Source organism: Hylobates moloch, unplaced genomic scaffold (assembly GCF_009828535.3).
Source record: "Hylobates moloch isolate HMO894 unplaced genomic scaffold, HMol_V3 SCAFFOLD_1, whole genome shotgun sequence".
NCBI classification, from domain to species: Eukaryota; Metazoa; Chordata; class Mammalia; order Primates; family Hylobatidae; genus Hylobates; species Hylobates moloch.
In genome coordinates this window covers 105,016,473-105,039,338 of record NW_026652276.1, presented here as the reverse complement: position 1 = coordinate 105,039,338, position 22,866 = coordinate 105,016,473, and the positions used below count along the sequence as shown (strand labels likewise).

The window sequence follows — 22,866 nt, the reverse complement described above, 5'->3', positions numbered from 1 at the left end:
TCCCAAAGTGCTGAGATTACAGGTGTGAGCCACCACGCCCAACCTAAACTGCCCAATTTTAAGGGAACAATTGGGAAAACACTTGTTTAAAAAGGAAATGAAGGAGTTGCTGTGACTGTGGTTAGCTGTGTGAAGACCCTAGAAAACCTATGTAAACTCCTGGGGGCTCACAGTCTTACTGCCTGGTCAAGAACCTTAGAAAATTTAGATGTACGTGTTAGGAGACCAGGTCTGAAAGCTCCCAGGGTTGTATAAACTTCTATATTAAGTTCCATGATGCCCGATGGGTAGTCCCACATTTAGACACGCTATTGCTATTGCTGCTTCCTTCTTTATCATGAAAAGAGCAGAAGATGCAGCTAATACATGAAGCAGGAAGACAAAGGGGAGACACTGAACTTGTCACCTACCTTTGGGTGCCCCTCATGCTTCGTGTTTCCCATTGAGCCTCATTTATCAGTGACACAGGGAATGGTCCCTTTGCTCTCCACTTTCCTTGTGGCTGCCTGGAGATAGGGGAGGCAGATTGTGTCACTTGCCAACATTATGTTGCTGTGGATTCGTTGGAGGGACAGGAAGAGGAAATTTTCCTGGTGGTGTATGTGTCACTGGGGCTCACGGGTACTTTTTAAATCTTCTCACTGGGCCTCTGATTCTGTGACCCTGGTTATTACATGTTCAGAAAGTGTCCGCTTATTTGAAAGTGATACTCTTATTTTCTATTTAAACATTGCCAAAGACCATCACACTTTTTTTTTTTAATTGAAACATTTTGGTATTTTTTATTTTTTTGGAGATAGTCTTGCTCTTTCACATGAACATGAAGGGACTCATTGTCCTTCCCCTGCAGTATGTCTTTAATTTAATAACGTATCAATGCAGGGTCATGTCTGAATGGACTATGTAAGTTCAGGACCTAAAAAAGGAAGGTCCCAGAAACCAGGCTTTGGTTTATTTCTACTACTACATTTGCTATTGAAACCAAGCAGACAACTTCATTTCTCTTGGTTTCAGCTTTCTCATGTGTCAGGATGGGAGAGGAAGGGAGGCGTTGGGATAAGTGTCATTCCACTGTCTGTACTTCAAATCTGGCTAACACACGTGTGGCAGATACTTAGATTTGTTGACAGTGGTTTCCTGGAGTGCTGTCTTGAACGATTCTTGGCAGGCTCAGCAAGAAAGTGTGTTTGAGTTGATTGGGTGTATCTGTCATGGAGAGGGAAGTAACGAATTGGGAGTGCTAGCAGCATTCCCAGGGCATTCCTGTTTGTCATCTCAATACCTGGTTCTGATGTTTCCTGTCCCTTATCAGGAATCCTGACTACTCTGTGTCTGATGACTGGAACTTACTGAGTGCTGCTTAGTTGCATCATAGACACCACCTGTCTTTGAACAGCTACCCTGCCTCTTAATGAGAATGCAGAGGCTGCCAGGGGCCACTGCTGTATGGAATGGCCTTCGGTCATTTCTGCTTAGAGCACAGAGGTCATTTTGAATAATAACATAACTCTCCTTTTGATTGAAAGTGTTAAAATGTTCCTCCTAAAAGTACTTATTTTTTAGGCTTGTTCTTCAGATTTGCCCAATATCCTAAGCAAAATGCCTTCAATATGAAGTAGATATTGCTTGATTGTAGGGAACTTGTCCATAATGTACTTGAGAATGCACATACAGATAAAAGAATGTCTGTGTCAAATTTTATCTTCTACAAATTATGTTCTCTTGCACTTTCAGCTCAAGCTCTTGGACTCACCGAGGCAGTAAAAGTACCATGTCCTTCCTGTGTTTGAATCAAACTCCAATTTCCTGTATGTAGAAGGCTTGCCAGACAGGATTCCCTTCCGAAGCCCTCCTGGTTTGGAATTCCATGACTTGAAAGGATCCTTCATGGGAGTAATAAAATCAAGTTTGTTGTTAAAAAGTAAATTCTAGGCGGGGTGTGGTGGCTCACATCCGTAATCCCAGCACTTTGGGAGGCTGAGGTGGGCAGATCACCTGAGGTCAGGAGTCTGAGACCAGCCTGGCAAACATGGCGAAACCCCATATCTACTAAAAATACAAAGAATTAGCTGGGCGTGGTGGCAGGTGCCTGGAAACCCAGCTACTCTGGAGGCTGAAGCAGGAGAATCGCTTGAACCTGGGAGGCAGAGGCTGCAGTGAGCCGAGATTACACCACTGCACTCCAGCCTGGGTGACAGAGTGAGACTCTGCCTCAACAACAACAACAACAACAACAAAAAAGTAAGTTCTATTTGCCACTGTAGTCATTTCTGGAATTAAAACAATAAAATGACATTTCTACTAAAATGTTTTTCTAGCTAGAGGTGACAAGTGTGGCTGTAAGTCCTTGATGAAAAGCCTGGCTCTGAGCTGCAGTCCTGGCACTCTCCATTGACCCCGCATCCCATACTCAGTTGTCTTCATCAGTACAAGAATAGTGACCACTGCCTCCACGATGTTCAGACACACTGTGGTGGCTTGCACTATGCCTAAGTACTTGAATGAAGTTTAATCTGCTGGGTTTTATTTGCCCTCTTATTCCTGGGTGAGTCTTGTTAGCGACTAAATATTGACGATTGAGTTTCTTTCCTTTTTTTTTTTTTTTTGAGACAAAGTTTCACTCTTGTTGCCCCGGCTGGAGTGCAATGGCGCGATCTTGACTCAGTGCAACCTCCGCCTCCCAGATTCAAGTGATTCTCCTGCCTCAGCCTCCCAAGTAGCTGGGATTACAGGCATGCGCCACCATGCCCTGCTAGTTTTTGTATTTTTTGTAGAGACGCGGTTTTACCAAGTTGGTCGGGCTGGTCTCAAACTTCTGACCTCAGGTGACCCACCCGCCTCAGCCTCCCAAAGTGTTGGGACTACAGGTGTGAGTCACTGTGCCCGGCCTGATGATTTTTTTATTATATCTGTGTTTCTGCAGAATTTTAGTGGCTGAAGAAAGTACACTAGTGTTAATTTTCTTTCTCATGAAATAAGTAATTTACTCTTCATACGATTACTTGCCAGTCATGGGAAGGAAAAGTCAAGATTTCCATCCACAATGATAGGAATTATTGTGACATTACAGGATGACTCTGAACACCTTTAGGAAAAAACCCTGGTCATATCACAACCATTTTACTTGCTGTGAGACCACCATTGTAGTGGCTACTGTAACATTTCTTGGTTTTCTAGACCTGAACTAGTTATTTTCTACTTGCCTCCTGGAATGGCTAATAAAATAAACACTAAAGGTAGAAGATTACCTGTACTTCATATTATATTTCACTGCATTAAGACATTCTTTATCAGCATTCCTTAAATCACACAGAATCATTGGCCACTATCTTTGTGGAACTTGCAGTTAGTTTCTTGGCTTTTGAAGGTGTTTTATTTAATGGACCTCTTTTTCTTTAAAAAAACATTTTATTGGAAGTGTCACATTTGCAATCCCACTTCATTCATGTTTCCCTGGCTTTGTTGAGCCCCCTGTGGAGGATTACGCTACAAGTTTAATTCTGCAGCTTTCTTTTTTTTTTTTTTCTTGAGACAGAGTCTCACTCTGTCGACCAGGCTGGAGTGCAGTGGCGCAATGTCGGCTTACTGCAACCTCCGCCTCCCGGGTTCAAGCAATTCTCCTGCATCAGTCTCCTGAGTAGCTGGGGCTACAGGTGTGTGCCACCATGCCCAGTCAATTTTTTGTGGGTTTTTTTTTTTTTTTTTTTTTTTTTAAGTAGAGACGAGGTTTCACCATTTTCGCCAGGCTGGTCTCAAAACTCCTGACCTTGTGATCCACCCGCCTCAGCCTCCCAAAGTGCTGGGATTACAGGCATGAGCCACCGCGCCCAGCCGCAGGTTTCTTTGAAAAGAGCCAAACTGAATGAATTTTAATACTCTGCTCTTATAAAGCATCTCCTTCTGTATTTTTTTCCTACAATAGACTAAAGTAATTCTCTGCTTATTTTACAGCTTTGCAGTCCCCAAAAAGACCATGAAGCCCTGAGAGTAATGAAAAACTTCCTGACATTGAGGTCACTGTGGAAGGTAAGGGCCAGTCCTTGGCATGTTTCTGTTGATTCTCCAGTTTAATAGTTATGTCAGTTCACTAGCTATGTGTTTATACAGATGAAGGTAACCAAACTAGTTGTACATATGAACAGCTGCCTTTGATAAAGCTAAATTTCTGAATGTTTTTAGTTGAAATTTTGAAAATAACAAAAAATAAATAACATGGATCACATCATAAACTGCACTCAAGAAAATCCCTAAAATGCTTTTCCTCTATTATAACAAATAAGGGTGCAGAGGGTCATGTGGAATGTTTCTTCATCTTTTGTCCTCTTTGTTTTTTCTATTCTTTTAAGGAAAGAAAGTTGAGGGGTAGTTTAAACAGCAGTGCCTGGAATGAAAGTATTTCCTACAACACCCTCTAATGTACTTCCTTCTCTCTCCATTCCCACGGGATCTGCAGGGTTCTCATCTTTTCATGTTCACAGTATTGAAATACCTCATACAATACCAAAAACAGTTTCCAACCAACCCTCAAATATGGGTATTTCTTCCATCTCCTCATAAATGCAAAAGAAAATAACTGTGTTAGGATCATTCTTTTTTTTTTGGAGATGGAAGTGGAGTGCAGTGGCGAATCTCAGCTCGCTGCAGCCTCTGCCTCCCAGGTTCAAGCAATTCTCCCGCCTCAGCCTCCTGAGTAGCTGGGACTACAGGTGCACGCTGCCACGTCCAGCTAATTTTTTGTATTTTAGTAGAGATGGGAATTCACCATGTTGCCCAAGCTGGTCTCGAACTCCTGAGGGCAATCTGCCACCTCGGCCTCCCAAAGTGCTAGGATTACAGGCATGAGCCACCGCACCTGGCCTAGGATCATTCTTTATGTCCTAGGTGTCAATTTTTTAAATAAAGAGTTTGCAGTACTGGTGTTCAGTGGTGCAGTAATTTCCATTTAATCATCTGGCATACTCAGAGGATACCAGATGACTAAGAGTATGCCTCACAGAGAGTATACCAGATGACTAAATGGGGACGAGAGCAAGTATTTAAATGCTTCATTCATTGATCCTGTTAAAGGAAAGCTTACTTAATAACATAAACTCTTGGTTATGAATTAGGTGTTTCTCTTATGAAAGCTTGTAGGCATCTTTTAGCAACTTAATACCAGATTATTTCTGTTCAGAAATGCCAAGAATTAAAAATACATTCAAACCTTGACTTTTCTCCTTTTGGAAAAGATCAGAGGATCAGAGATCTCTCCTCTACACGAGGTGCCATCCTTTGCTGAAGGAGCTCCTTGTAAAGTGCATGAGGTGTTCCTTTTGGTAAAAAGACAAACTGCGCGACCCCAGAGACCTGAGCCTGAACCTATAAAGATTTGAACAGGGTGAAAATGGCACTATGTAAAACATGTGTCACCATGCCTTGCCTCTGCTAGTCCTATGTTCTCTAGAGTTCTTTTTTTGATATTCAATCTGTCATTATGCTGTTGCCCTGTCATAATTAGTATTTTTTTTATTTTAAATTTGACACTTTACACATCTGAGTGGTTTATGTCTCCTGTTTGGACTCTGACAAATACAGAATTGATGCTAGGCAGGGTCCCGGGAGATAGACCCACACAACTGGGATTTGAGCATAGATTTGGTTATCCAAGGGGCAGCGCTGAGCTCCTTGCCAATGGGAAATGGGATGCTGGTGATTTCCAGGAAGTGACCTCATAATGACTCAAGCTACCACTTACTGTTGATTGTGATGAAATGCCAGCTGAGGCACATGCCTTGGGAGCTAAGTGGCTGCTGCACTTGACCACTGTGAAGACTGGTGTGGGAAGAATGCTTTTGGATGCACTTTAGCAGGGGCCCCTAATCCCTGGGTCACAGGCCTGTTCTGGGCCACACAGCAGGAGGTGAGTAGAGGGTGGGCGAGCGAAGCTTCATCTGTATTTACTGCCACTCCCCACATTACCACCTGATCTCTGCCTCCTGTCAGATCAGCAGCCACATCAGATTCTCATGTGAGCACGAACCCTATTGTGAACTGTGCATGCAAGGGATCTACCTTGCTCTGTCCTTGGGAGAATCTAATGCCTGATGATCTGTCACTGTCTCCCATCACCCCTAGATGGGACCATCTAGTTGCAGAAAAACAAGCTAAGGACTCCCACTCATTCTACATTATGGTGAGTTATATAATTATTTTGTTATATGCTACAATGAAATAATAATAAAGTACACAATAAATGTAATGTGCTTGATATATCCCAAAACTGACCTTTGCTGCCCCGAGTCTATGGAAAAACTGTCTTACACAAAACCGGTCCCTGGTCCCTCAAAAACTGAGGACCGCTGCACTTGAGCACTTACAGAGAGAAAAACAAAAAGCTCAAGTCTTTACCTCTCAGCATAAGTCATGGTCTAAGATCCACGATAGTCCAAACAGAATTTCTTATTTCTTGTATCCACAGGGCTGATATCATTGGAAATCAAACACAAACTTCAATGTGTGGGTTGCCGAATTACAATGACAGTTGGATCAGTTGAATTCACTGTGTCACCAAGGTTCTCAAGAGAATGTTAGGGCACCAATAAGTGAAGAATGGGATCTTTTTTTTATTTTCTTTTGAGACAGTCTCCCTGTGTTGCCCAGGCTGGAGCACAGTGGTATAATCTTGGCTCACTGCAGTCTCAACCTCCCAGGCTCAAGCTATCCTCCTGCCTCAGCCTCCGGGGGAGCTGGGACCACAGGGATGAGCTACCATGGCCGGCTAATTTTTGTGTTTTTTTTTTTAGAGATGTGGTTTCACCACATTGCTCAGCCTGGTCTCAAACTCCTGAGCTCAAGCCATCCACCCACCTTGGACTTCTCAAGTTTTGAGATTACAGGCAGGAGCCACCATGGCCGGCCATGTTCTCTTTTACACTGGTTTATTATGAGGGCCTCCAATTGTCTTCCTGACTTCTATAGGCTTGCTCACTTCAGCCTGTTCACTGAAGCCAGAAGAATTCTCCTAAAAGGCAAATTTGGGTCAGAATAGTCCTTGATTAAAACCTGCTGGTGACTGCCCATTGCCTTTAAGACAAAGTCCAAACTAATTTGGCCACAGGGCCTGGTAAGAGCTGGCCTCCGCTCACCTTCCGAGTTTTATCCTGCATCACCCTCCCCATATCCCCCCTCCAGCCACATGGAATGTTAGTTTCCTTGGGGGACTTTACTGGTCCTTCTTCAGGAAACTCTCTCCCTACCCCCATCATCACTCTTTCACTCTCATCTTTGCTCATCTTTAGCCTCAGCCGAGATGTCTCACCCCACTCTCTATGATGCAACAAGAAGCCCCTGGAGAACGTTTCAGTCCCACTCTGTACTTCTGTCATGTGCTCATCACAGTCTGGTAAGTGTTGGCCTGTGATTCCTAGATTAGTCCATTTTGCATTGCTATAAGGAAACATCTCGGGCTGGATAGTTTATAAATAAAAACAGTTTATTTGGCTCACAGTTCTGCAGACTATACAAGTAGCATGGTGCCAGGCTGGGAGCAGTGGCCCACACCTGTAATCCCGGCACTTTGGGAGGCTGAAGCAGGAGGATTGCTTGAGCCCAGAAGTTTGAAACCAGCCTGGGAAACATGGTGAGATCTTGTCTCTAGTAAAAATAAAAAAAAAAATAGCCAGGCATGATAGTGCATTGATGCATGCCTGTGGTTTCAGCTACTTGGGAGGCTAAGGTAAAAAGATCTCTTTATCCCAGGATGTCAGGGTTGCAGTGAGCCATAATTACACCACTACTCTCTAGCCTGAGTGTCAGAGTGAGACCCTGTCTCAGAAAAACAAAAGCATAGTACCAGCATCCGCTGGTGAGGACCTCAGGAGGCTTCCACTCATGGCGGAAGGTGAAGGAGGAGCCGGCATGTCACTTGTTGAGAAGAGGGAGCAAGGGAGAGGGGAGGAGATGCCAGGCTCGTTAAACAATCAGCTCTCACATGAACTAGTAGAGTGAGAACTCACTCATTACCTTGGGGAGGGCACCAAGCCATTCATAAGGCATCTGTCCCCATGACCCACACACCTCCCACCAGGCACCACCTCCAACATTAGGGATTTAATTTCAATATGAGATTTGGAGAAGACAAACATTCAAACTATATCAATTTCCTGCTACCCTGTAAGCTACGTGAGGGCAGAAACTCTTTTCTTTTTTCTTTTTTTTTTGAGACGGAGTTTCACTCTTGTTGCCCAGGCTGGAGTGCAGTGCCACAACCTCAGCTCACTGCAATCTCCGCCTCCCAGGTTCAAGCAATTCTCCTGCCTCAGCTTCCTAAGTAACTGGGATTACAGGCATGTACAACCATGCCCCATTAATTTCTATACTTTTAGTAGAGACGGGGTTTCACCCTGTTAGTAAGGCTGGTCACAAACTCCTGACCTCAGATGATTCACCTGCCTCGGCTTCCCAAAGTGCTGGGATTACAGGTGTGAGCCATGCTCCTGGCCAAGGGCAGAAACTCTGATACCTTGTTCACTGCTGTTTCCTGGGCACCTATTACAGTGCCTCATATATAGTAGGTGCTCAATAAGTATTTGTTAGGGACTGATGTGTTGGTTCAAGCCTGTAATCCCATCGCTTTGGGAGGTGGGGGCCAGAGGATTGCTTGTCCCCAGGAGTTCAAGGCCAGCCTGGGAAACATAGTGAGATCCTGTCTCTAGAAAAAATAAGCTGGCCAGGCGTGGTGGCTCACGCCTGTATTCCCAGCACTTTGGGAGGCCAAGGTGTGCAGATCACCTGAGGTCAGGAGTTCAAGACCAGCCTGGCCAACATGGTGAAACCCCGTCTCTACTGAAAATACAAAAATTAGTAGGGCAGGGTGGCACACATCTGTAATCCAAGCTACTCGGGAGGCTGAGGAAAGAGAATCACTTGAACCCAGGAGGCAGAGGTTGCAGTGAGCTGAGATCATGCCACTGCACTCCATTCAGCCTGGGCAACAGAGCAAGACTCCATCTGAAAAAAAAAAAAAAAAGCAGGAAAAGTAATAAACTTAGCCAGGTGTGGTGTTACATGGCTGTAATCCCAACTACCTGGGAGGCTGAGGTGGGAGGATCACTTGAGTCCAGTTGATGGAAGCTGTAGTGAGCCATAATCACCTCGCTGTACTTCAGCCTGTGTGACTGAGGGGGACTCTGTCTCAAAAAAAGTGAAAGAAAAAGAAAAAAAATATTCGTTGGGGAAAAAAAGAGTGAACAAGCAAAGTTTCAGGAGAGTACTGTGAATGTGGGTCATGTCAGTAGAGTGTAGGGGCTTGGGCAGGAGCGGCTGGACTTGAAGAGCAGGTTAGTGGAGACCAGGGCATTTATTGTAAGCAGTTTGCCCTGTAGCATGTAGATCAAATATCCCACCTTGGCTGCTGGCAACTGAACTGGGCTTCCTGTTTCTGTGTTTGGTTTGACCATCACAGTGTTGAAGAACTGTTGAAGTGAATACCTTGCAGTTTGCTACAGTTTCCCCTGGTCTCCCACATTACTCCGGCCTCCTTACCTCCTGTAGGTTGCCTGACCCTCTGAGACCTGTATTTGCTATTCCTGCCGATGGGTAGGTATGAGGTGATTTAAGGAGGAAGATTTAATATATGAGTTGTAGAAAGATAAATAGACTGGGCGCAGTGGCTAAAGCCTGTAATCCCAGCACTTTGGGAGGCCAAGGTGGAAGGATTAGTTTGACCCAGGAGTTCAAGACCAGTCTGAGCCACATAGTGAGACCCCCCTCTCTACAAAAAATTTAAAAATTAGCCAGGCATGGTGGCATGCACCTGTAATCCCAGCTACTCGGGAGGCTGAAGTGGGAGGATAGCTCGAGCCCAGGAGTTGAAAGCTGCAGTAAGCAGTGATCTCGCCACTGCACTCCAGTTTGAGTGACAGAGTGAGACCCTATCTCAGGAAAAAAAAAAAAGCAAGAGAGATAAATAGATCCAGCATTAGTGGGAGTGTGCTTTTGAGTGCTCTTTAGGAGAAAATTTTATTTTAATATTTTTTCTTCTTTAAATTTTTTATATTCTAGCAAGCCATTTCTTCAACAAGGAGAAATTAATTTCATCCAAAGAGTCCTAGGAGCAAGGGCAGACGCAGAAAATCAGAGGCACTGTAGTCAGTTTGAGCAGCTTATGTCTTCAGACTGCTAAGCTGGCCAGTGCCAGGCTGGGTCCCTTTAGTTTCTCAAACACAAATCGCCCTGCTGGAATCTCAAGTTGGATCTGCAGTAGATCACCATTAACTCAGCAGCTTGCTGTGTTGTAAGTCCTTATGCCAGGAACTGTGCGGGATACAAAATGTAAGAGAAGGCTGGAATAGAGCATCTCCAGGGGAAACGAGAGCCAGAGATACGGTGGTGCCCCATGGAGACAGCCAGCTGGTGTTTGGTAGTTCCTTGTGGAAAGGCTGTACTTTGGTAAGGTCTCCACATCTGCAATGTGGCCTTCAATATTGTAGGTCCCCAAACTCCAGGTTTTTACATTCCCTGCATAGGTCAGGGTCGTAGGGAGTGATTCATCTTAGCAGAACTGTCTGGTTTTTAAGGCAGGTGTTCCATTTATTAATTTTTTTTTTTTGAGATGGAGTCTCGCTCTGTCTCCCAGGCTGGAGTGCAGTGGCACGATCTTGGCTCACTGCAAGCTCCGCCTCCCGGGTTCACGCCATTCTCCTGCCTCAGCCTCTCCAAGTAGCTGGGACTACAGGCGCCCGCCACCACGCCCGGCTAATTTTTTGTATTTTTTAGTAGAGACGGGGTTTCACCGTGTTAGCCAGGATGGTCTCGATCTCCTGACCTCGTGATTCACCCGCCTCGGCCTCCCAAAGTGCTGGGATTACAGGCGTGAGCCACCGCGCCCGGCCTTCCATTTATTAATTGACAAAGGAGGCATATTTCTCCTTTAGTAATCTGATGATTTGGGTCCTTTCTTCAGGGACTCGCTTTCCACATAAAGGTTCTTAGAAAACTAAGCAGAGTATGAGGAAAAGGCTGTGAACGAGCTTGCTGGTCCCTCCCTGTCCTAAAAAAGAGCATACGTCTTCTGTCACCAGAAAACCCTTTTCACTAGTCAAGGCTGGGCAGACAGATGAAAGAGTGTGTGTGTGTGTGTGTGTGTGTGTGTGTGTGTGTACGTACGTACAGGGTCTCACTCTGTCACCCAGGCTGGAGTGCAGTGGTGAGATCAGAGCTCACTGCAGCTTCCACTTCTGCAGCTTCAACTTCCATCCTCCCACTTCAGCCTCCAGAGGAGCTGGGACTATAGGAATGTGCCACCACACCCAGCTCGTTTTCTAATTTTTCGTAGAGATGAGGTTTCACTGTGTTGCCCAGGCTGGTCTTGAACTTCTGGCCTTACGGGATCCTCCTGCCTTAGTCTCCCATTGGGCTGGGATTATAGGTATGGACCACCTCACCTGACCTGCGATGAGTTTTCAACAATGTGATTCCTCTTTTACAGAACCACCTAAGCTAAATATTCTTTTGAGAACAAGGGCTAGCCTGTGGTTTCATGGCCTTTCTTCCATTTGTGGTTCTTGCCAAGTGGAATTTAAATGACCTCTTATCAAGATGGATAAACGCAAGTTTCCCAGTGCTGGAATATAGAAAATGGATGGACAAGTAAGTCCCACTCAGCACCCATAACCCAGACATGGGGACCTCAACACACCTGGGTCCCAGACATCACCTTTCATTGTGAGTAGCTCAGAGATGACACTTTTGGTTGTTAAGTGCTCACTGGCAATAGTTTCTATAACAGCAAGTGAAGGAATAAATAGTCACCAAAATATTTTCTGTTCCCAATTCCAACATTAATTGGATGAGGTAATTATTTTATGAAGAATTTTCATATAGCACAGTCTTGGCCATATCTTCAAGTGAACAGAAAAATTCTATTAAAAAGTCAACCTTCTATCGCACTCTGTTGCCCAGACTGGAGCGCAGTGGTGCAATTATGGCTCACTGCAGCCACAACCTCCTGGGCTCAAGCAATCCTCCTGTCTCAGCTTCACAAGTAGCTGGGACTACAGGTGCTTGTCACTACACCTCACTAATTTTCCCATTTTTCCTATATGTGGATTCCACAGGACTGACTTTGAAAACTTGAGTATTGGCCAGGCGCGGTGGCTCACGCTTGTAATCCCAGCACTTTGGGAGGCCGAGGCGGGCGGATCACAAGATCAGGAGATCGAGACCACGGTGAAATCCTGTCTCTACTAAAAAATACAAAAAATTAGCCGGGCGTGGTGGCGGACGCCTGTAGTCCCAGCTACTTGGAGAGGCTGAGGCAGGAGAATGGCGTGAACCCGGGAGGCGGAGCTTGCAGTGAGCCGAGATCGTGCCACTGCAGTCCAGTCTGGGCGACAGAGTGAGACTCCGTCTAAAAAAAAAAAAAAAAAAAAAAAGAAAACTTGAGTATGGGTGGATTTTGTTGTACACAGAAATGGAGGAGTTGGAACTAATCCCCCCCATATACCAAGGGACAAATTGTATCTGTTTCTACAGTTATACTGTAGGATATATTATGTTCCATGACAATGGTAATTTTTAATGACAGTTTTTAATTGAGTGGAATTACCATAAAAATAATAAAAGTAGCAGCTAATATTTACTGAGCTGTTACTAGGTGCCTATAAATACAATAGATTTTGAAATTCCCCATAACTCTTCCTTATTCCACGTAACCACTCTATCTTAAATTACTGATGCTTGCTTCGGTAGCACCTATACTAAAGTTGGAACAATAGGGAGATTGGCATGGCCTCTGTGCAAGAATGTCATGCAAATTTGTGAAGCATTCCATATTTTTTTTAAAAAGAGAAAAAAATTACTTCCAGATTTTCACTGGGTACATATGACCTTTTGTTTGAATTATATCCAAAGATGATATTTTCAGAAGTGAGATTACTGTGAGTCACAGGGCATGAGCATTCTTATTATACTTGGTGTAAATTGTCGAGCTTTCAGGCATGGTGGCTGTCTGCCTTTAATTCCAGCACTTTGGGAGGCTGAAGTGGGAGGGAGGATTGTTTGAGGCCAGGAGTTAGAGGAGGCAGTATAGGGAGTCACTGTCTGTATTATTTTAAAAAGACTGCCAGGCTTTACTCTGGAAGGCTTATATACAATCTAAACACCACTAATAGTGTAAAAAAATTGACCATTTCAGGCCAGGCACAGTGGCTCATGCCTGTAATCCCAGCACTTTGGGAGGCTGAGGTGGGTGGATCACGAGATAGAAATCGAGACCACCCTGGCCAACGTGGTGAAACCCCGTCTCTACTAAAAATATAAAAATTGGCTGGGCGTGGTGACCTGTGCCTGTTGTCCCAGCTACTCAGGAGGCTGAGGCAGGAGCATCACTTGAACACAGTAGGTGGAAGTTGCAGTGAGCCGAGATCACACCACTGCACTCCAGCCTGGCGATAGAGTGAGACTCTGTCTCAAAAAAACAGAAAATGTACATTTCATTGAACCTTTGCTGGCAGAGGGTATTATAATTTAACAAGTTATTTTTTGTTTGACTATTTTTAATAAATAAAAGACCTAGTATTACTTTATTTTTATTTGTCATATTTTAATATCTTTCCTTGTGTTAGCTTATCAGCTTTATTTCTTCATTGTCCTTTTTTTATTTTTGAGACCAAGTCTCACCCTGTCGCCGAGGCTTGAGTGTAGTGGTACAGTCTCGACTCACTGCAGCCTTGACCTCCTGGGCTCAGGTGATCCTTCCACCTCAGTTGCTGAGACTATAGGCACATGGAACCATACCTGGCTAATTTTTTTGATTTTTAATAGAGACGAGGTCTTGCTATGTTTCCCAGGCTGTTCTGGAATTCTTGGCCTCAAGCGATCCTCCCACCACCCCCTCCCAAAGTACTGGTATTACAAGTGTGAGCCACCATGCCTGGGCTGTCTGTGTCTTTTCCCTTTATTTGTAGAGTTAATATGTCTTTTACTAATCTGATTATCTATTTTTTATGAAATTATAAAAATAGTAAATACTTTTAAATAAAGAAGTGAAAATTTTCCTTCACTCTTTAGACCCACAGTTTTATCTCAGGAAATAATTGCTATTGCAAAAATGGGCCATATTCTTCAAGATACATATAGGCTAATTGGACATCACTTCACATTTTCATATTTCGTGGACATCTATGCCAATAGCTATTGATCTATCTTAATCCTTTTCATGGTTGCATAATATTTTATTATATAGCTGTATCACAATTTACCAGTCAGCCACTGTAGGCATTTAGGCTCCTTCTAATATTTGCTTTGAGCTCTTTATATAATTAAAAATTAACCCCCTCAGCCACATGTGGCAGCTCACACCTGTAATCCCAGCACTTTGGAAGGCTGAGGTGGGAGAACTGCTTGAGGGTAGGAGATCATCACCAGCCTGGTCAACATAGTGACACTTTGTTTCTATTAACATTTTTTTAAAAATGAGCTGGACATTGCAATGCACACCTGTAGTCCCAGCTACTTGGGAGGCTGAGACTGGAGGATCACTTGAGTCTAGGAGGTTGAGGCTGCAGTAAGTTATGATCACACCACTGCACTCCAGCTTTGGTAACAGAGTAAGACTGTGTTTCTTAAATAAAATAAAAATGAGGTGGGAAGATTGCTCTAGCCCCGGAGGTAGAGGCTGCCGTGAGCTGTGATTATACCACTGCAGTCCTGCCCCTGCAATAGAGCAAGACCCTTTCTCAAAGAATAAAATAAAAAAAAAATTAACTTTATCATATTTCCCACTAACACCTTCCCTCGTACGTTTTTCCTAGAAGCCCTTGAATTTCGTTTGCTTTTCACATACCATTTAAAACTTTTAAGTACTGATGTCTGTCTGTTTCATCCCTCCTTTTTTTTTTTTTAAGAATGTCTTTTTGTCACTTCCAGCTGGATCTACCATGAAAGACTTCAGAGTCCAGGAAGAGAGACTGACTGGGCAATATGTTATGCAGGTACAAAAAGACTTGGACTATAACTAAAAAATGATCAAATATAGTGCATGCATCAAGTACAATGGAAAGCTCTTCTGAAGGGTGAGAGAAGCTTCCAGTTAAGTTGACATTGAAGCTGGGTCCTGAAAGATGAGGAAGAGTTGTATGAGAGTGAGGAGGGAAGGGGGAGGTGGAGGGATGGGGAATGGGCTGGGATGGGATGGAGTGAGCTGCCCAGGCAGGGAAACCAGCACTGTAAAGACCTGGACAATGAAGATGGCACATTTTGTTCAGGGAATGGTGAAGTAAGAGTGGCAGGAATGCTTTAAAGAGACAGTAATTTGCTTGTATGGAATTTTGCCCAAGAGACCTCATTAAAGTTTCTAATCTTTCGATGTTATCATTGATCACTGTCCTTGTCAAATAGTTTGGAATAGGCATGATGATCACAATAACATCAAGCATAATATTTCATTAATTCTCAGAATTAGAGAAGATGCGATGATAGAAGAAGAGGTCAGAGAGGGAGATTTGAAGATGCTGCAGTTCTGGCCTTCAAGATAGAGTCAGGGGCTATCTTCAAGGTGAGTCAAGGAATGGGGTGGCTTCTAGAAGCTGGAAAAGGCAAGGGAGCACATTCTCTCTAGAGCCTCCAGAAGGAATGCAGCCCCTCTTACACCTTGACTTTGGCCTTAATAGGCCTAGTTTGGGCTTTGGTTCCCAGAACTATAATATGGCAGATTTGTGGTGTTTTAAGGCACTAAATGTAGGGTAGTTTGTTGCAGCAGCAAGAAGAAATGAACATGAGCCAGGGGCAGTTGCTCACGCCTGTAATCCCAGAACTTTGGGAGGCTGAGATGGGAGCATTGCTTGAGACCAGGAATTTAAGACAAGCCTGGGCAACATAGTGAGACTTCTTATTGAAAAAAAATTTTTTTAAATTAGCCAGATGTTGTGGCATGCACTTGTAGTCTCAGCTCCTAGGGAGGCTGAGGTGGGAGGATTGTTTAATTCTGGGAGGTTGAGGTTGCTGTGAGCTGTGATTGAGCCACTATACTCCAGCCTGAGCAATAGAGCAAGATCCTCTTTCAAGAAAGAAAGAAAGAGAGAGAAAGAAAGAGAAAAGAGAGAAAGAAAAAAACAGGGAGGGAAGGAGGGAAGAGAGGGAGGGAGGAAGGAAGGAAAGGAAGGAAGGAAGGAAAGAAGGAAGAAAGGAAGGACAGACAACAGATGGAAATGTTAAATAGAGTGTTGAGGGTTGGCCTTATAAATGAAAATTGAGCAAAAACTTGAAGCAGGTGATGGAGCTGGCCAAGGTGCTGAGGGAAGAGTATTGTGGGCTGAATCAACAGGATAAAGGCATTAGCAAACTCCCTGGTGAGTCTGAGGCTCTGGAAGGAGGCCAGTGGAGCAGAGAGAGAGAGAGGAGAGAAGTAAGGGAGCAGGCCAGGGAGTTGCTGGGCGGTGATCAGTATAGATCGTGTAAGGCCTGGGAGGCTATTGCTGAGGCTCTGACTTTTATTCTGACTGAAATGGGAACTGCAGGAGGGTTCTGAGTAGAGAGGCGACATGATCTGTCTCCTGATTTAAAAGCACCCCTGGCTGCTGAGTTGAGAAAGACTGTGGGAAGATTTGGGTAGAAGCATGGGGGCCAAGCTGTGGCATCATCCAGGTGGGAGATGGTAGTGGTCCTGACCAGAGTCATGGCCGTGGTGAGAGATGGTCAGAACCTGGATAGATGTTGAAGTCAGCCAATAGCATTTCCTGACAGACTGGGTGTGGGCTGTGAGATAAGGCAGGGGTCAAGGTTGAGCCTGATTCTAATTGAATTATTAAGTAATTTTAAAAAACACTGCTGCCTTTCCCAGTCCTACCAAGTAAAGGATGCTAGATGAAAGCAATCTCAAGTCAGGCCAGGTGCAGTGGCTGATACCTATAGTTCTAACAGTTTGAGAGGCAGAGATGGGAGAGATGGGAGTATGTTTTAAGGCCCAGGAATTGGAGAGCAGCCTGGGCAACATAGCAAGACATCCTCTCTACAAAAATAAAATAAAGAAATTTAATACAGTAAAATAAATACAGCTGAGCATGGTGCTGTATACCTATGGCCCCAGTTACTGAGGAGGCCGAGGTGGGCAGATCTCTTGAGGCTAGGAGTTTGAGGCCAGCTTGGGCAACACAGCAAGACTTCTCTCTTTACAAAAATTAAAAGAATAGCCTGACATGGTGGCACTTGCTTGTATTCCCAGTTAGGAGTAGGCTGAGGCAGGATTATCTCTTGAGTCCAGTTGGACGAGGCTGCAGTGAGCTATGATTATATCACTGCACTCCAGCCTGGGTGACAGAGCGGGACCCTGTCTCAAAATACAAATACAAATAAACTGAAATTTCAAGTCAGACCAGTCCCTTCTAGGCTATGGAGGCCTTGCAACCACACAGCTGCATGATTGAGTTTGTGTGGCTGTGGATGAGGAGACCCCTGCCTAATTGTTGTTGGCTATATAATCAGTTTATTTTTAATTTTAGTAATCAGATATATTTCCTCATACTTGATGGTCTCAGATATGTGTGGGTTTTGGAATTCTCCTTGGAACAGGTTGTAACATCTTATTGGTTTCATCATTCCGTAATTTTTTTATCTGATCACTTTTTAATAAGATCAGAATTGACATTAGACTACCTAATCAGTTTTGATTAATGAGAAAATGAAATTGTGTTGTTTGCACTTTATCCAAAATTGGTTTCATATTGGCTAAATCTAATCAATACTTGAACAAATGCAAAATTAGAGCTTCTTTATCATGAAACACTTTGTCATTCTTGAAAAAGATGCCATTTCTTTTTTGTAGTCTTTGATAAACAGCTGCTATCATTGCAGACTTGCTATTCAGGCACTTAGGAATTTTTCACTAGAAGGCATGTAAAGAAAGACCATGGGCATTTGTAATGAATTTAGCATTCATTGTTTGACTGCGTGACTGTCCCCAGAGCTGTAACTTTACTAATGAATTTTTCAGAAGCCACTTAGCTGGCAACTGAGCCTAACCAGCCACTAACACTCATTATTCAGAGCTCTTTTATTCTTATCTATTTCTCCTCAAACTTGGCTACACTCACAAAGTGATAAAAACTTGCATTTCTTTTCTTTCCTTTTTAGAGACAAGGTCTTGATCTGTGGCCCAGGCTGCAGTACAGTGACATGATCATGGTTCACTACAGCCTCAAACTCCTGGGCTCAAGCCATCCTCCCACCTCAGTCTCCCAAGTAGCTAAAACTACGGACATGTGCTGCCATGCCCAGCTAATTTTTTGTGTTCTTTTTTTGTTGTTGTAGAGATGAGATCTTGCTAGGTTGCTCAGACTGGTCTCAAACTCCTGACCTCGAGTAATCCTCCTGCCTCAGCCTTCCAAAGTGCTGGGATTACAGGCAGGCATGACCACCTGTGCCCAGCCCCTTATTATTATGTTTTTAAATAATAGCTTTATTAAAATATGATTCACATACCATTCAATTTATTGAAATCTGCAATTCAGAATGTTTTAGAATATTCACAGAGCTGTGCATCGATCACCACAGTCACTTTTAGAACCGTTCATTACTCTATAGAGAAATCTGCACCCTTAGCAATTACCTCCACTCCCCCAACCTGCCTTTGCCCCCAGCCTCAGGCAAATATGGATTCATTTTCTGTCACTACCTAATCTGGACAAATAGAATTGTACAATAGGTGATCTTTTGTGCCATTTTTCCCTCTTAGCACAATGTTTTCAAAGTTCCTTTATGTCACAGGGTGTATCAGTATTTCATTTTTTCTGTGGCTGAATAATATTCCATGGTAGAGACACTCTGCATTTTGTTGATCCATTTATCAGTTGGTGGACATTTGGGTTGTTTCCACATATTGGCTATTATGAATAATGCTGCTATGAAGATTGCAGTACAAGTTTTTGTGTGGACATATATTTTTATTTCTCTGGGATATATGCCTAGGAGTGAAATTGTTACATTATATTTTACATTTAACCTTTTGAGAAACTGCCAGACTGTTTAGTAAAGTGGCTACACCAGTTGGGTGCAATGGCTCACACCTGTAATCCCTGCTACTCGGGAGGCTCATTTGAGAGGATGGTTTGAGCGCACAAGTTCAAGACCAGCCTGGGCAAGACAGTGAGACCCTGTCTTGATTTTTCTTAAAAAAATCCAATTAAAATGACAAGAAAAGAAATACCCAAAGTGGTTACACCATTTTATATTCCCACCAGTGATGTATGTGGGTTCCAATTCCTCCACATCTTCACTGACATTTTTTTTTTTTTCTAGACAGGGGCTTGCTCTGTCTCTCAGGCTGCAGCACATCACAGTTAACTGCAGCCTTGACCTCCCAGGCACAAATGATCGTCTCATCTCAGCCTCCTGAGTAGCTGGGAATTATAGGTACACGCCATCATGCCTGGCTAATTTTTATATTTTTTTGTAGTGGTGAGGTTTTACCATGTTGCCCAGGCTGGTCTCTTACTCCTGGCCTCAAGTGATCTGCCCACCTCAGCCTCCCAAAGTTCTGGAATTACAGGCTGAGCCATCATGCCTGGCCTTCACCAACATTTGTTATTGTCCGTTTTTTTTTTTCTTTATACCTTAAAGCAGTATAAGAACAAGTGTTTTCAATTATGGTAAACAAAAAATATAATCCCAGGGCATTTGGATGCTGAGACAGGAAGATCTCTTGATGCCACGAGGTTTTGTTTTGTTTTGTTTTGAAACAGAATCTCACTCTCGCCCAGGGTGGAGTGCAGTGGTGCGATCTCAGCTGCCTGAAGCCTTCACCTCCCAGGTTCAAGTGATTCTCCTGCCTCAGCCTCTTGAATAGCTGGGATTACAGGTACATGCCACTACTGCCCGACTAATTTTTGTATTTTTAGTAGAGACGGAGTTTTTCCATGTTGGTCAGGCTGGTCTCAAACTCCTGACTTCAGGTGATCCCCCCTCCTCAGCCGCCCAAAGTGCTGGGATTTCATGCCTGGTCTGATGCCAGGAGTTTTAGACCAACCTAGCAAGACCTCATCTCAACAGAATATTTGAAAATTAGCCAGATGCGTTGTTGCCTGCCTATAGTCTCTTTTACTTTTTGAGACACGGTCTGGCTCTGTCAGCCAGGCTGGGGTGCAGTGGTATCCTCATGGCTTACTGCAGACTGAAACTCCTGGGATCAAGTGATCAGTCCTCGCACCTCATCCTACCAAGTAGTGGGGACCATAAATGCATGCCACCCGGGTCTTGCTGTGTTGCCCAGGCTGGTTTTGAGCTCCTGGCCTCAAGCGATCCTCTCACTTTGGCCTCCTGAAGTGCAAGGATTACAGGTATGAGTCACCATGCCTGGCCCTTACCCTGCCTATTGAGAACCAAAAGAAGGAACCAAATTCTCCTTAGCTCAACTCGAGCCATTTCCCAATTGGGTCTTCCACAAGGAGCTGGTTATTGAGCTGTCCAGGCCTCCCAAGCAGCACAGAAATGAGGTGAGGGATTTTTCCTGCTGCTCCACTCTGTGAGGAGTTGGAGGATGATGTTTACTCATTTGCAGAGAGAGATGCCTTGTAGGCACCTTAGGATGGAGGAGACCCTGATTCCAATGTCCTTTTGTTTTTTTCTTTAGAAGCAGCACCTTGCTCATCACCCAGGATAGAGTTCAGTAGTCCATTCACGGCTCATTTTAACCTCAGACTCCCAGGCTCAAGCGATCCTCCCACCTCATCCTTCCCAGTAGCTGGGACTACAGGTTAGCGCCATGACACTTGGTGAATTTTGATTTTTTCTTTTTTTTTTTTTTTTGTAGAGATGGGGCCTTGCTATGTTGCCAAGGCCGGCCTTGAACTCCTGCACTCAAAGGATTTTCCTGTGTTGGCCTCCCAAAGTACTGGTAATGCAGGCATGAGCCATTATGCCCAATGTCTCTGGTTCTTAACCTTCTGCCTCCCTCTTCCACATTTAAAGAACTCTTGTAATTACATGGGCTCACCCAGATACTGCAGGATAATCTTATTTTAAGGTCAGCTGATTAGCAACGTTAATTCCATCTGTACTGTTAATTCCCTCTTCCTACGTAATTGTGCGGTGTAACATAGGACATGAGCAGTTGGTGGGGGTCATTACTTTGGCCATCACCGTGACTATTTTGTGCCAGGTACTGAAGTAAGCACTGGTGAATTAAACATGAATAACACACACTCCCTAATCTCCATTCATTTATGGGAGGAACACCTCACTTCCCATACTCCTGAGAATCTGGAGAGTCAAGGAAGGCTTCCAGGAGGAGGTGGTGCTAAAGCGGACAAGTGACAGAGGAGCTGAAGCTAGCCAGGAAGAGAGTAGAGGTTTAAGGGGAAGCTTATTCTAAGCAGAGGGCATCACCCACTTCGGAGGCTCCCAGAGGAGAGAGAGTGGGCAATCAAGGGGCAGGTGAGGCTCAGTTGGACTCTATAGCAGGTAAAATGGAGAGGGGCAAGCAGTGAGGCTGCCTTGCAAGGTAGGGCAAAGTAGGGCCTGTTAAGGAGTTTGGACTCAATCCCAAAGGCAAGGAGAAGTGATGTAAACGGGGGAGTAATGTGATGAGATTTCACGTATTAGAGACATGGCTCAGGCTGCTGTGTGGAGAAGGCACCAGGGGAAGCAGATGGCTCAGTGGGTGTGCTGGAGACCTAAAGCAGGGGACACACTGAGTTTAGGGAGAGTTTTTTAAAATAGAAGAAGTTTGAGTAATTTAAATGCTGGTGGGAAGGAGCTAAAAGCAGGGGACAGGTTAAAGATACAGGGAAGTGGGAGGAAGAACTGACAAGTAAGGTTCCAGAGAGGGCAGGAGAAGAGATTCTTATAGGGGGATTAGCATTCCTCTCCCCTTCCCTCCCCTCTACTCCCCTCCCTTCCTCTAAGACAGGGTCTCACTCTGCTACCCAGGCTAGAGTATACTGGCACGATCTTGGTTCACTACAGCCTAGACTTCCCAGGTTCAAGGGATCTTCTGACCCCAGACTCCCAAGTAGCTGGAACTACAGGTGTGCGCCACCCCCATACCTGGCTAATTTTTTTTTTTTTTTTTTGGTAGACACAATGTCTGTGTTGCCCAGCCTGGTCTCCAATTTTTGGCCTCAAGCAGTCCTCCTGCCTAGGCTTCCCAAATTGCTGGGATTACAGGCATGAGCCACCATGCCTGGCCTCTGCTAGTTTTGTATTCTCTAGAGTTGTCTGTAGTTTGTGCTAGTGTGTCACTCATTATGCTGATCCTGTTATAAATATTTTTTATATTAAAGTTACTTTTTTTTTTTTTGGTATTGGGTCTCAGTCTGTCACCGAGGCTGGAGTGCAGAGGCACGATCTCTGCTCACTGCAACCTCCACTTCGAAGGCCCAAGCAATTCTCCATCCTCAGCCTCCCAAGTAACTGGGATTACAGGTATGTGCCAGCAGGCCTGGCTAATTTTTGTGCTTTTGTAGAGACCGCGTTTTGCCGTGTTTCCCAGGCTGGTCTCAACTCCTGAGCTCAAAGCGATCCACCCGCCTTGGCCTCCCAAAGTGCTGGGATTACAGGTGTGAGCCACTGTGTGCATTCTAGTTTAAACTTTTGAGCGGTTTATATGTTTTGATTGGACTCCTAGAAATACAGAATTGATGCTAGGAAGAGTACCAGGAGATAGACACATATACGTGGGATTTCAGCCTAGGTTTGGTTATCCAAGGAACAGTGCTGAGTTTTTTGCCAATGGGACATGGGATGCTGGTGATTTCCAGGAAGTGACCTCACAATGAGTGAAGCTACCACTTACTGTTTATTGTGATGAAATGCTAGCCGAGGCATATGCCATGCAAGCTAACGGATGCTATGCTTCACCACTGTGGCAATAAAGATGACTCTGAAGAATGGCGT

At 44.3% G+C, this 22,866-nt stretch overlaps 1 protein-coding gene, 1 long non-coding RNA gene and 1 other non-coding gene across 3 annotated transcripts in view; 2 read left to right on the top strand and 1 right to left on the bottom strand.

Moving 5' to 3' along the window:
* Positions 1-507: 507 nt before the first annotated feature.
* The window catches only part of TPST1 (tyrosylprotein sulfotransferase 1), a 194,574-nt gene continuing 172,215 nt past the window's right edge, over positions 508-22,866 (bottom strand). Inside the window, exons 6-7 of the transcript XR_009214910.1 lie at positions 5,204-5,358; positions 508-1,883 (exon numbers count right to left, since the gene is read on the bottom strand). The gene's annotated coding sequence lies outside the window, so the exon portion shown is untranslated. The remainder of the gene's footprint in view (positions 1,884-5,203; positions 5,359-22,866) is intronic.
* On the top strand, positions 3,757-21,822 carry LOC116811901 (uncharacterized). Its single transcript, XR_004370541.2, has 8 exons — positions 3,757-4,026; positions 6,115-6,172; positions 7,278-7,381; positions 11,468-11,628; positions 14,908-14,972; positions 15,437-15,535; positions 19,716-19,831; positions 20,783-21,822. It is a non-coding gene; the product is annotated as an uncharacterized LOC116811901 (long non-coding RNA).
* On the top strand, positions 12,714-12,817 carry LOC116809834 (U6 spliceosomal RNA). The gene has a single exon (XR_004370014.1). It is a non-coding gene; the product is annotated as a U6 spliceosomal RNA (small nuclear RNA).